Source organism: Botryllus schlosseri, chromosome 3 (genome assembly GCF_051294905.1).
Source record: "Botryllus schlosseri isolate E-star chromosome 3, Bs_hap1, whole genome shotgun sequence".
Lineage (NCBI taxonomy): Eukaryota > Metazoa > Chordata > Ascidiacea > Stolidobranchia > Styelidae > Botryllus > Botryllus schlosseri.
Genome location: NC_137238.1, coordinates 13,106,598 through 13,117,925, shown reverse-complemented (window position 1 = coordinate 13,117,925; position 11,328 = coordinate 13,106,598). Strand labels below are relative to the sequence as shown.

At 38.3% G+C, this 11,328-nt stretch overlaps 1 long non-coding RNA gene across 4 annotated transcripts; it reads right to left on the bottom strand.

The window, feature by feature from the left end:
- Window positions 1-5,674: 5,674 nt before the first annotated feature.
- On the bottom strand, window positions 5,675-7,959 carry LOC145435806 (uncharacterized). 4 transcript variants are annotated; one of them, XR_013914032.1, is made up of 5 exons: window positions 7,090-7,959; window positions 6,622-6,708; window positions 6,355-6,443; window positions 6,231-6,294; window positions 5,675-6,168 (listed from the first exon to the last, which is right to left on the bottom strand). It is a non-coding gene; the product is annotated as an uncharacterized LOC145435806 (long non-coding RNA). The 4 variants fall into 4 exon arrangements; XR_013914033.1 differs by having other exon boundaries at window positions 5,675-6,103; XR_013914034.1 differs by having other exon boundaries at window positions 5,675-6,294; window positions 7,090-7,167; window positions 7,480-7,959.
- Window positions 7,960-11,328: the final 3,369 nt, after the last annotated feature.

Below are 11,328 nucleotides of genomic sequence, written 5' to 3'. Positions count from 1 at the left end.
TTGAACATGTAATTGAATAATCATAAATTCAACCGTGCTCCTTGACATCCGTAGCGTCGTAATTAACAACAATTCAAGTCTAGTTCAGATTGTGTAGTAATAAATGCGTTAATGTGCGTACATAGTATGCTATGTAAGATGTCATTTCGACGTAATATAAGCGTGTTTTGTATGCTCGGTAATTATGGCTCACGTAACTGGAAATGTAAAATGTTATTTACCTAAGTAGGATTAAGGATAGGGTGCAGTATGTCGTTGAAAAAAGTATTATAATATATGCACGTGTTGGATTTGCGTATATAGTATATAATTAAAGAAATAATATTATTTTTATCGAGGGACGTAGGAATTAGGATGAGGAGTAAAAACAAAACCGTGCTTTGTCAGATAAGACGTTATATAATATCCAGTGGTCTGGTTAGTTAGCCAGACGATGTAACGATGCAGCATCGTGATCTGAAATTGTATTGTAGATTGCCAACCCACGGATAGATGCGCAAGATGTGAGTCACGGATGAATGCACCGACAAACGTACTGCAGAGCCGGCTAAAAGCAGCAAACTTTGTAGTCCTAAAGCTGGTGATCCAAGCGTCCAAATTTGATGCATCTGTTCTTTATCGTAAGCTATTGATGCACTAATTCCGAAAATACAAATTAAAATCTTGTCAGGGCAATGTAACTGCTCCAAAATAGCCGTTTAAGGCCGACTGTTCTGAAAAGTGAGAGCGCCGCAGCAGCATGACCACAACAATGACCAATTACGCCCGGCGATTGTTCAGAACAATGCCGATTCCCAGACTTTTACGACTATTTTGGGATGGTACCATTGCCTGGAAATATACTTTCATTGCGGAATCAGTGCGACACTAGCTTTCGATTAGGACCATACATATCAAATTTCGACGCTTGGATCGCCAGCTATGGGACTATCAATTCTGCTGCTTTTAGCCGGCTCAGCAGTTCGCTTCTCGGCGTATTCAATCTTGAGTCACGTGTTGCGAATCCATCCGTTGGTTAGTAATCTAATAATTGTATACAATGGCAGCCGAGGCCAGCATAGCGGTAAAAATAAAAAAACTTCGCCCGCAAGGGCGCAGTCAAGGGCTTCCGCAAATGGATCCACCAAATTCCTTGTCGACATTTAAAGAGAATGCATTATAAGTCAATTATTTTATGTTGTGCTTGTCAGGTCTCAATAGCAATTTAATGTAATTGAAATTGTAATTGAGCAAAATTTTTGTCAAATTACAATTACAATTACACAAAATGAAAATGCTTCAATTACAATTACATTACAATTACATTGAAAAATGTAATTAATTACATTCAGCTCAATTACAAATTACAATTGATCCAACTCTGATATATACTACACCATCTACTGCGAGGCCATTTCTCTTCAGCACCCCCCATTGCGCCCCTGAGCGTTTCCGCACCCTGGGGGCGCTGGAGACAAGGTTTGAAAGTATGAGAAAGTTTGAAAAACCCTGGCCTAGTACATACGGCTTAATTTCCACGAGTCATGAACTAAAATTTATTATACAACGCATACAAGTACCGAGAGAAAGAGTTTTCACACTCTTTTACGAGAAACGCGGACGGATGAAAGCATGTGAATTATGTGGCATCCAAGTTGGAAGACGTTACTATACCATAATAGGTTTGGTACAACATTCTCATTTGAAAACGATGTTAAATAACGATCAGGAAAGTTGCCTATGGACGATTCGCATATGGAGAGAACTGGTATAAAACCCTACCTCGCTATATCTTGCACATATGAAATAGTATTACATGATATACATCACTTTTATGTAACTTTATTTTTTAACAGATAAACCTTCCTTTACCTTATTCGCTATCTTCATAAGAGGATCACAAGTAATCCAACCTAGCAGAAACTTCCACCACCGACAAGTGCCATCGTCAGACTATATAAATTTCAAGGACTACACCATATCTATTGTGTACCACAATTGAACGAAACTCAAAGATTGCGTTACATTGTTAGACTCAACTTCCTATGCGACTATCGATTTGACATGTCCGTATTTCAGTAAGTAGCATGAGTGAGCTCGTAATTGCTACATTAGTGGTCGTTTCGCAAACTCCGAAATTCTATTGTATTGGTTTGCATTTACTGTGAACATACGAGACGTCTTAGTAGCTCAACATTGTCCCAAAAATAGATTTTGCTGAACTGCAATGATGCCGATAATGTTACGACGGGATGTGGTCAGCCATTCATATTGCACGAAATTTGATATCGGTTACTATAGACCAGTGGTTCCCAACCTTTTTGCCTTCATTACCCACTTCAGATGTACTCCGAGCCTTCATTCCCCAATACCATAACTTATCGTCGTATTTTTTCAAAACTTTTGTCATTACGGAGCAGCTATTTGCTTGTTTGAGTAGACAAGACACACAACCGCACCAGTACGCTGACAGCCGCCTATAACTGCAACATGAAACGTATTTTGAACCGATACCGGTAACCTCAAAATTTGGCGAAAGCGTTATTACACGTCATACTGGTGGTGCTGGATGCGTTTGTGACGCCATCATTGGTTATCCAGAGTTAAAAATGAGTCTTTGTGAACAACGCGCAATGTCATTTTCGATACATACATTCCAGAGCAGTTAACAGAAAATGATAATTGCACATGTGCCTCCGTAAATTTGTGGACTATCCTGTATATAACACTGGTCAACAAAATGAAAAAAAAATGACACAGCATCTGACAGCCGTTTCCGGGGTCTTTGAGGTTGCTGATTACGAATATCACATTAGTTTTGCTGGATTGGCTCGTGTTCAGGAAATACGTATACCCTAACATTTGAGCAGCGATTTTTGTGACTCTAAATTTCCATGATTGATTGTTGATTGAGTTCCAATTTAGTTTTTATATCAACTATCGAGTTGTTGGCTTCCTTATATAAAACTTTGGAAGTGAAATTTCCACGACAAAAAAACACGTAATGTTAGAAAATACAAAAAGTGTTACAATTGTCCCCGGTCTCCCCTATTAATTGGTCATTCTACCAATATTAAAGACAAGTATAAAGCTATAAATTTGTCTTTGAAAAGCTTTACTACAATACTCATATGCGTCTCATTTCTGTTGACTTGTTAATGGATAATTGCCGCATAGTCAACAAAGTGGATATACCTAGTATTCCTATTAAACGAAAAGCTTAAATCTGATATCCTTGATAGATTTCAGATTTGAAGACTGATGAATGATTCCAATTTCGTCTCAGGGAAGAGTTCACTGCATGGAATTTCTTCTAAAATGTAGTAAATAAAACTTTTAGATGATCACACAGCACCGAACTACAAACAGTAGATCCGAAAATTCGTATCTGCATATGGAAAACTTGGAAAAAATCATTCAAGTTCATTTCGTGTTCACTCATCTTGATATATTTCCTGATCATCTTGTTGATAAACAAGGGGAGAGGTTCCACCAAGACGTCAAAACAACAAAAGAAAGATATCAGGGCAGATGAGATCAAGGGCGTAGCCAGAAAAAATATTTGGGGGGGGCGAAAAATTCGATGACGTAAATCAACCTTAAAGATAAAGAAAAATAGATAAAAAAAAAACGATGGACTTTGGCCCTTATTGGATGATTAACACAACATCTGGGGCGATCGTTATATATATATTCCATTCACAGACATGATGTGATAATATGATGATTGTGGAAAACCCCGATGACAACACCTTCGCGCGAAGCGCGAAAAATTTTCTTGGTTAATGAATGAAATTGGTTCATTCTATTGTTATTTGCATATTGCAAATACGTTTTCATTATCAGATTTACTGGCAGTGCTGATAGAAGTGGTGTCATCAAACATTCAGGGGCACTTAATTATACAATATACATCTTGAACTATATGTTCCATATGAACTATATATGAATGTTGATGAGCTTTTTTGACTCTTCCGATAGGAGAGTACCGGATAATAGGTAACGGTGAAAACAATACTTATATTAATACGTATCAAAATCAATAACAATTATGACATGAAGACTTCTGGTTGATCCCCGACCTAGCCACGCGAAATATTGTACATTATATAGGACGATCTACGAAAAATGTGGCTGGCCCCTGGCTACGCCAATTCGCCGAAACTGATTGTTTAGTCGTGAAATCCTAAATTTCGCGGTCAAGCTAAACAAAATTTGGTTATTTGGTTTTTGGTAATTTATTTTTTGATAATATTAGTAATTTCGAGAATTAACCCGCGGGCCACTCAAAATCTCAAGAGATCACGTACCACTCAAGAGATCACGCTGCACGTAAGGTCGTAGCCAGAAAAACAATTTTTTAGGGGAGCTCTCCCGTGGGAACATGTCGCAGAACCGTACATACTGCCATGGGAAATTTCATACATGCGATTCTTAGACGCACACACACATATATCCGGTGGAAGTTTCCAGTTGCCAACTAAGCTTGTATTAGGTGGTCGTTTCGCGGACGAGCCCAAATCGCTGACATTAAGGGTGGATTGCACAGATGCCGATTGAAAAGTAATCACCGATTGCCTTAATCGGCGATAATTTAATCAGCGAGCAAGGTCACCTGGTGACTCTGTGGTACAGATACGGATTCGCCTGTGAGTTATCTTATCGCGGATTACTGACGCAAATCGACGCAAATGACGTACGTTAGCAATCAGCTGTTTTCGGTCGGTGGCGATATGAACTGTGTCGTCATAAGGGAGAGATGCGCTCTTCATAGATATGAATGTTTAGTTGATGTCATGTGCGTATAGCAGCTAACTAAACTGTTGATACTGCACAGTGTAAGATTATGAACGTCAGAACAAACGTTTTGAGGTTATGAAAAGAGGTATTGTAGGAATAGCGTACCAAAATCATCGTCTTATACCGGTATTGCTGTGCCAGAAACTCTACTGCAAATTTCGTATATTGCAGGACATTTATCTCATTACTCAGGGATATCTAGAACTAGATAGATACTTTCAGATATAATTTTATTTTCCGTTTATTGATGCATTAGTCATGATAGCCGCTTCACCAATGTGATTATATACAAAGTGAGCTCATACACACACATTTTCATACGATTTTGATTTCTCCCAACCTATGATAATTGGCTCTGCAGGAGTGTAGAAGTAAATTTCAGCCATTGCAAGGATCTAACTGTTGTGCAATGTGACGATGTTATCATATAATAAGTCATATGCATACATGTGCTCAAGTGCTGTAATACATTTATGTTACAATTTTGCAATGCAAAGTTATCTGCTGTTACCCATTCGAGTAATCTTGTTTGTTGACAGCCAAACCCCACTTCAGTTTATCAAGAATTTGGTCAACCATAAAATTCAATACAACCTGTTTTATAGAGAGCTACATTAATATAGTGCAATATCGACTGAGAATAACAATGGATCCATACCTCGATGTTCTTGCTACCCTCCAGATGTTAGAGAGCCTAGCAGAAGAGAGAGTGCCAGTAGATTGGTCAAAGACAGAGCAAATCAATCCGTTGGAATATACCCTGGAGGTTAGCGACACCGATAACGTGACGGCACAACCGAGCACAACTTCAGCGCAGACAGATTGTTCAAAATCACTTCTCTGGAATGTCTTGAGTATTTCATCTGGTGTTTGAACACAATAACCACACATTCAATTCCTCGTCAATTATTTTTATTACGAGATCCAGTAGCCTATGCTGTAGTCAGAATTGGACAACTAGAAAATCAGCTTTTCAAAATTAGACTATGATGATAATTATGGCTGCATATTTTTACAAATTAGAATAGAATTATAGACACCGTGGTTATTTTTCAATTAAATCAGAATAGGGATTACTGAATATGTGAAAATTTGGAAATTGAATCTGCACAACTCGCTTAGTATTGTAGAGTTCTACTGTAGAATTTTCAGCAAAACCAGAAATTAAGTTAGAAATATATTGCTGGCATTTTGCACTTACTATTCTAATTATATACAGCCAATTAACTAGTTGTCCAAGTTTGGTTTTTGTGCTATTTCGATTCGTTGGTGTATCTTCTCAATTTTGCAGTTCTTTTTCCAGTTTCTGGTACTTGATATGCATCTGTAAGTCAAAATATTTCATTCTGATATCATGCTGCTCCTTTGCCATTTCCAGGACGCTCATTTCTGAACACCACATTTTGATCACCAACATTATAGTTAAAATAAGAATTTTTTCATCAACACACCTGGCTCTCTTTTTCAAGACAATTGGCGTTGAGCTTTTTGTGTTCTCTGTTTCATCTTGCATGTCTGAATGTAGTAATGAATAAACTGTGGGTTGCATCACCATCATTGTATGCTAACACTTACCGGTCTGGTGTTCTATCCTGAAGTCTGTCGAGGGAACTGAAGGAAGCGTCACATCGCCATCAACAACGAAAGGGCAGCAATTTCATTGGCTGCAAGAAAACTATGGTTAACAACAGTTGTATTGATTCAATAGAGTTCAAATTCAATAGAGCAATGTTAATGACAATGTCAATCAAAACAACCCGCAATGTTCTATTTGAAGTATTCGTGTGGCTATGTTAGTACCAACACGATTCATATGGATTTCAAATTAGTACCTCAACTTACCATCGCTGTTGTGACATGAAGAACCCGCCTCTGTGTTCCCATCCTCGTCGATGATGAAGGTGCAAACTGAATCTTTAGAATATGCATCTGAATAAACATTTTATTTGAAAATTTTAGAGAAATACATTAGAAAAGTTACTTTCAAATTATTTTTTCATGGTTTATCTTAACCTCGCGAAACATAGGAAGGATGGATGACTAAAATCATGACTTGACTCGAGTTGGAATAGGATGAATGGATTTGACTCGAGTCACTGCTTCAATATGGCATACGGTATGAGAAATCCTGACTCGAAGTCAAATCTTCAAGTCAAGTTGCAAGCCTAACAATAATATGGCCGACGATACTGCTCAGGCACCTGCACTGCACAGTAGCAAAGCCAGACTGTTGCAAGTTAAAATTGGATGCAAGTTCCTCTGCCGTTGGTTGTAACATATTAAAAAAGTTTATGTCCTAAATGCACTCACCATTGTTCGTGTGACTATCGAATACGCAATCGTAGTCATACCGATGTTTCAAACATTCAATTTGAGATGGAATAAGGTCTGAAAAGTGATAATAAATATACCAGTGCTATAAAAATCAATTGCAGATTGATCAAGGAGTGGTTCAGATTAGGAATTTGCCGAGCAGTGTTCCCCATGTGTCGTTTTCGTATAGCTGATGACGTGCAACAGTCTCTGGATATCGTTGGTTTGTTGGGCATTACAAAAATGTTTTTCATGATCATCAAAATTTGTCTATTCAGTTCAAAACGAGCGTGAAAACGTGAGTATGAAGCACGCAGAGAGTCACGATAAACACAGATGGAAACAATACATCTCCTGCGAATTTTAAAGAACTGCCAGTAAAATTACCTATTGAAAACCTTTTCCAAGGAGTTCGTCAACTGGAGGTCCGGGCCGTTCGACGCGTCGTGATGCATATATTTTTTTTGCTTTTCGTTTCAAATTTTTCAATACATTCTGGATTTGGCCAGTTGTACGGCTGCACGCGCAGGACCAGTATTCATAGCTGCATATTTCTTACTGATTACATCTCAGGCCGCATCTTTTTGTTTTGCCATCAGTCTTTTTGTCTTCCTTGGTTTCAATATATTCTTCTATCAATTCAATTATTCTAAACTTTTCCTGTCTGTTGCAATTTTCCGTCCTCGTATTTTATTTCCGAAGTATACTATCGAATTCTGTACAGTGTACAGTAGGGCTCTTCAAAAATGACTTTTTTTCTCAAATCGTACTGGCTACTTGATAAAATTGTTAGGTTACCTAATTTAAGCCTACACACAAAATTTGGTTCAATTCCAGACGGTAACCGCTTTGCTACAGGAGAATAAAGTTTCTATTCATTATATAAAAATAAATAATGAAAAATTGGAAAATTTTCTGTTCACCCCATGAAAGTGTTAGACTGTCTATAGAAACGATGCCAACCAAATTTGGTTCTTTTCCAACCAGTGGAAGCGGAGTTATTGCCGTCAAAAAATTTGGATTTGAATAAAATAGTATTTACGGTGAGCACAACTATAATAAATAAACAAAGAATCGGTCACCGTAAAGACTATTTTATTCAAATCCAAATTTTTCGACGGCCATAACTCCGCTTCCACTGGTTGGAATTGAACCAAATTTGGTGAGCATCGTTTCTATAGACAGCCTAACACTTTCATGGGGTGAACAGAAAATTTTCAAATTTTTTAATATTTATTTTTTTATAATAAATAGAAACTTTATTCTCCTGTAGCAAAGCGGTTACCGGCTGGAATTGAACCAAATTTTGTGTGTAGGCTTAAATTAGGTAACCTAACAATTTTATCAAGTAGCCAGTACGATTTGAGAAAAAAAGTCATTTTTGAAGAGCCCTAGTGTACAGTCTGTAAAAAATGTCATACCAATAATCATAGCATAAGTTACTATCGGCTGTGGTAGGCCCACGCCGATAATATGCGCCAACAGTTGTAGTAGTGTCTGAGTACAATATTTTCAGCTAATACCGCAACTGCGCGTCAGAACATCCAGTTAACACCATCTCAATACCAAATACTAGTGTACCTATAGCCAGCCCGGACCGCAGTCAACGCGAAGCACGCAGCCGATTAACTTTCTAGACACCTCGCTCGGCGGATAACATTTGGCCGATTAAAATTCACCGATTAGTGGCAGATCGGTATCTGTGCCACGGAAGCCAACCGATTACTGACGTTTAATCGTCGATTAGGGATTAATCGACATCTGTGCAATCCACCCTAAGTGATGAACAATCAGTCTGAATTTCGGCCATAGTCGCGCAGAACGTAAATGTTTTTTTTTTAATAAATGAAAGATTAATTTGATCAATAATATTGGTTCGTCTATATGAGTAAGTGGTGTCCATTCTTATCACTTCGTTGAAGCACGCGGTTAGTTCGTAACCTCTGGTACAGATTGACGCTATTATACTTTAAAGATTGGAATCGCTGATACAAATCAGACCAAATAATAAAACTCCTTTGATCAGACTCGTTCAATTTCAAATCAGCACTTTTTAACGTGAGGTGGTGATATTTTCCTGTTCCAGTCGCATTTATGTTGTAGGGGTCTGATTGCAGGGACAGGATCATTAGGCGCCATGCAGCCATTTAAGCACCAGAAAATGTTTCTCGAAGGCTTTCGGAATACATGGGTCGGTTTTATGGCCGTCAATCATTTTGGAAGCGCACTTTGCGGAGTCGCATGTAGCCTATACTTTCTATATATTCGTGTGTCCCGGAACGGAAGTTGCCGGAGTTATCAGTCCCCAACCCCATACTGAACTGACACTCCTATGACTCAATCAACCCAACGACCTCGGGCTACTGTATTGTATCTACTGGTACTGTTGTATTTTCATAATAGAGAATTCTAAATAATAGCTAAATTCAATAATGGGTATTTGCGGAAGAGTTTTTTTTCGTGATACCGATATTAAAATCAAGACATGAATGGACAATAAATCGCGCGAAGAAAAATTTGAGGTTACATACATCTACGCCAAAATACTGTAATATCTATTGATTTTTAAAAAAAATTCCAAAAATTTGGGGGGGGGGGCGACCGCCCCTTTCGCCCCTCCCTGGCTACGCCGGTGGATGAGATGAACAATGAACATATTATGGCGGACCATTGCTGGAACCTTTCGAGAAACTGCACTAAATTGCTTACAGGCAAAAATCGTACGAAAAAACAATTGTGCTTGAAATGTAAATTATTAATATTATATTCCAACTGTTTATTTTAAATATACAATACGTGGTTGACGTAAACGGATTGAATTATTGCCACATATAGGTAAATACTTATATATGGCTGGAGTTTATTTATGTGCATGATATCTGTGAAAGTCTCCCACTATGATCAATCTTAATACCCGTAATATAGTGCTTATGCTGTATTTTTATATAAAAGAGTCTTCTGTGTGTAAAAATAACAAGTAGACTAAATTTGTGAACTTTGTAGTACGATTGAGCCGATTTTCTATCTAGCCATTGTACAGCGAAAATGGGAGATTTTGGTTAAAATAGCCGCATGGGTTATCTCCAAAATTAGAGCCTATTTGAAAATAACTAAGGTCATATTCGGAATCAGCGCCCTTCAGAACCACCATAACCGCTCTTACTTGGTCTGCCTAAAATATGTGTTGACCATGCAGTGTTATCAGTCGAGGGGTCTGTATTTGGTACCTGGATTGGTTAACCAAGAATTGGATAGGATACGCTTGCTGTTGGTTAATTCTGGTGGTGATGACATCATGTTGCCAGCTGCCTTGTTACTGGGAGTTTTGTGTCCGCAAGAGTGTCAGCCTAAGGAATACTGCGCTCCCACGTTTGTTCAGGATATCGCCCATCATCTTGACTCCCTACCTCCTCATCTAGAGTGTCTGGTCGACGGCGTGGAAGATCTCAACAATTTCCAACTTGAAATTCACCCTCTCGAGTGAATTTCAAGACGTGTTTTATGGCTCTGATGGTCGTTTGTGTGGCACTTCCGTGATCGAGCACAAAATTGCGACTGTTTCGTCTAAACCAGGGGTCGGCAACCTTTTGCTAGTCACGGGCCAAATTTCGGGTGTACAACCTTTTGGCGGGCCGGATTTTTTCTTAGTACTATATTTTACGCTCACTTCGGTATATCAACCTACATTGCTGCAATCTCAATCATACCAATCCGAAGACACATGTATTTACACTTCAATGACAGAGAATAATTGTGACAGTTGACGCAGCTTGCTTTGTGAAAGGTTTTCTACTTCTGGTAACAAGTCAGATGAAACAAGAATCAGACCCTATTCAAACTGGACGTCCGAAATACGTGATCTTAGCTTGCTCTTCGTGAATTTCATTGTTCAAAACTATTGTTCGCATGCGTACGTGCTTCCAAAAATCGATGCAATTTCTTTTGCATTGCTATAGTCAAGCTGGGATAAAGACCAATTTCAAGAACGTAATCGTTGTCAAAGTCATGCAGCGATATACTCTTTATATGAAATTTGTCATTCAATTCAACTGCATCGCATTTCAGAAGGGCCCATTTGAAATTTTCAGGCAATGGTATTGGCGTCCACATTAAACAGAGTACTGAATAGTCAGAATTCATTTTGTAGAGAAGGAATGTCGGAAAAGCGGGTGAATATTCAGTAGTTAAATTTCGTATTACAGTTACAAATGTAGTGTTGGTACTAGGTTTTCTCTC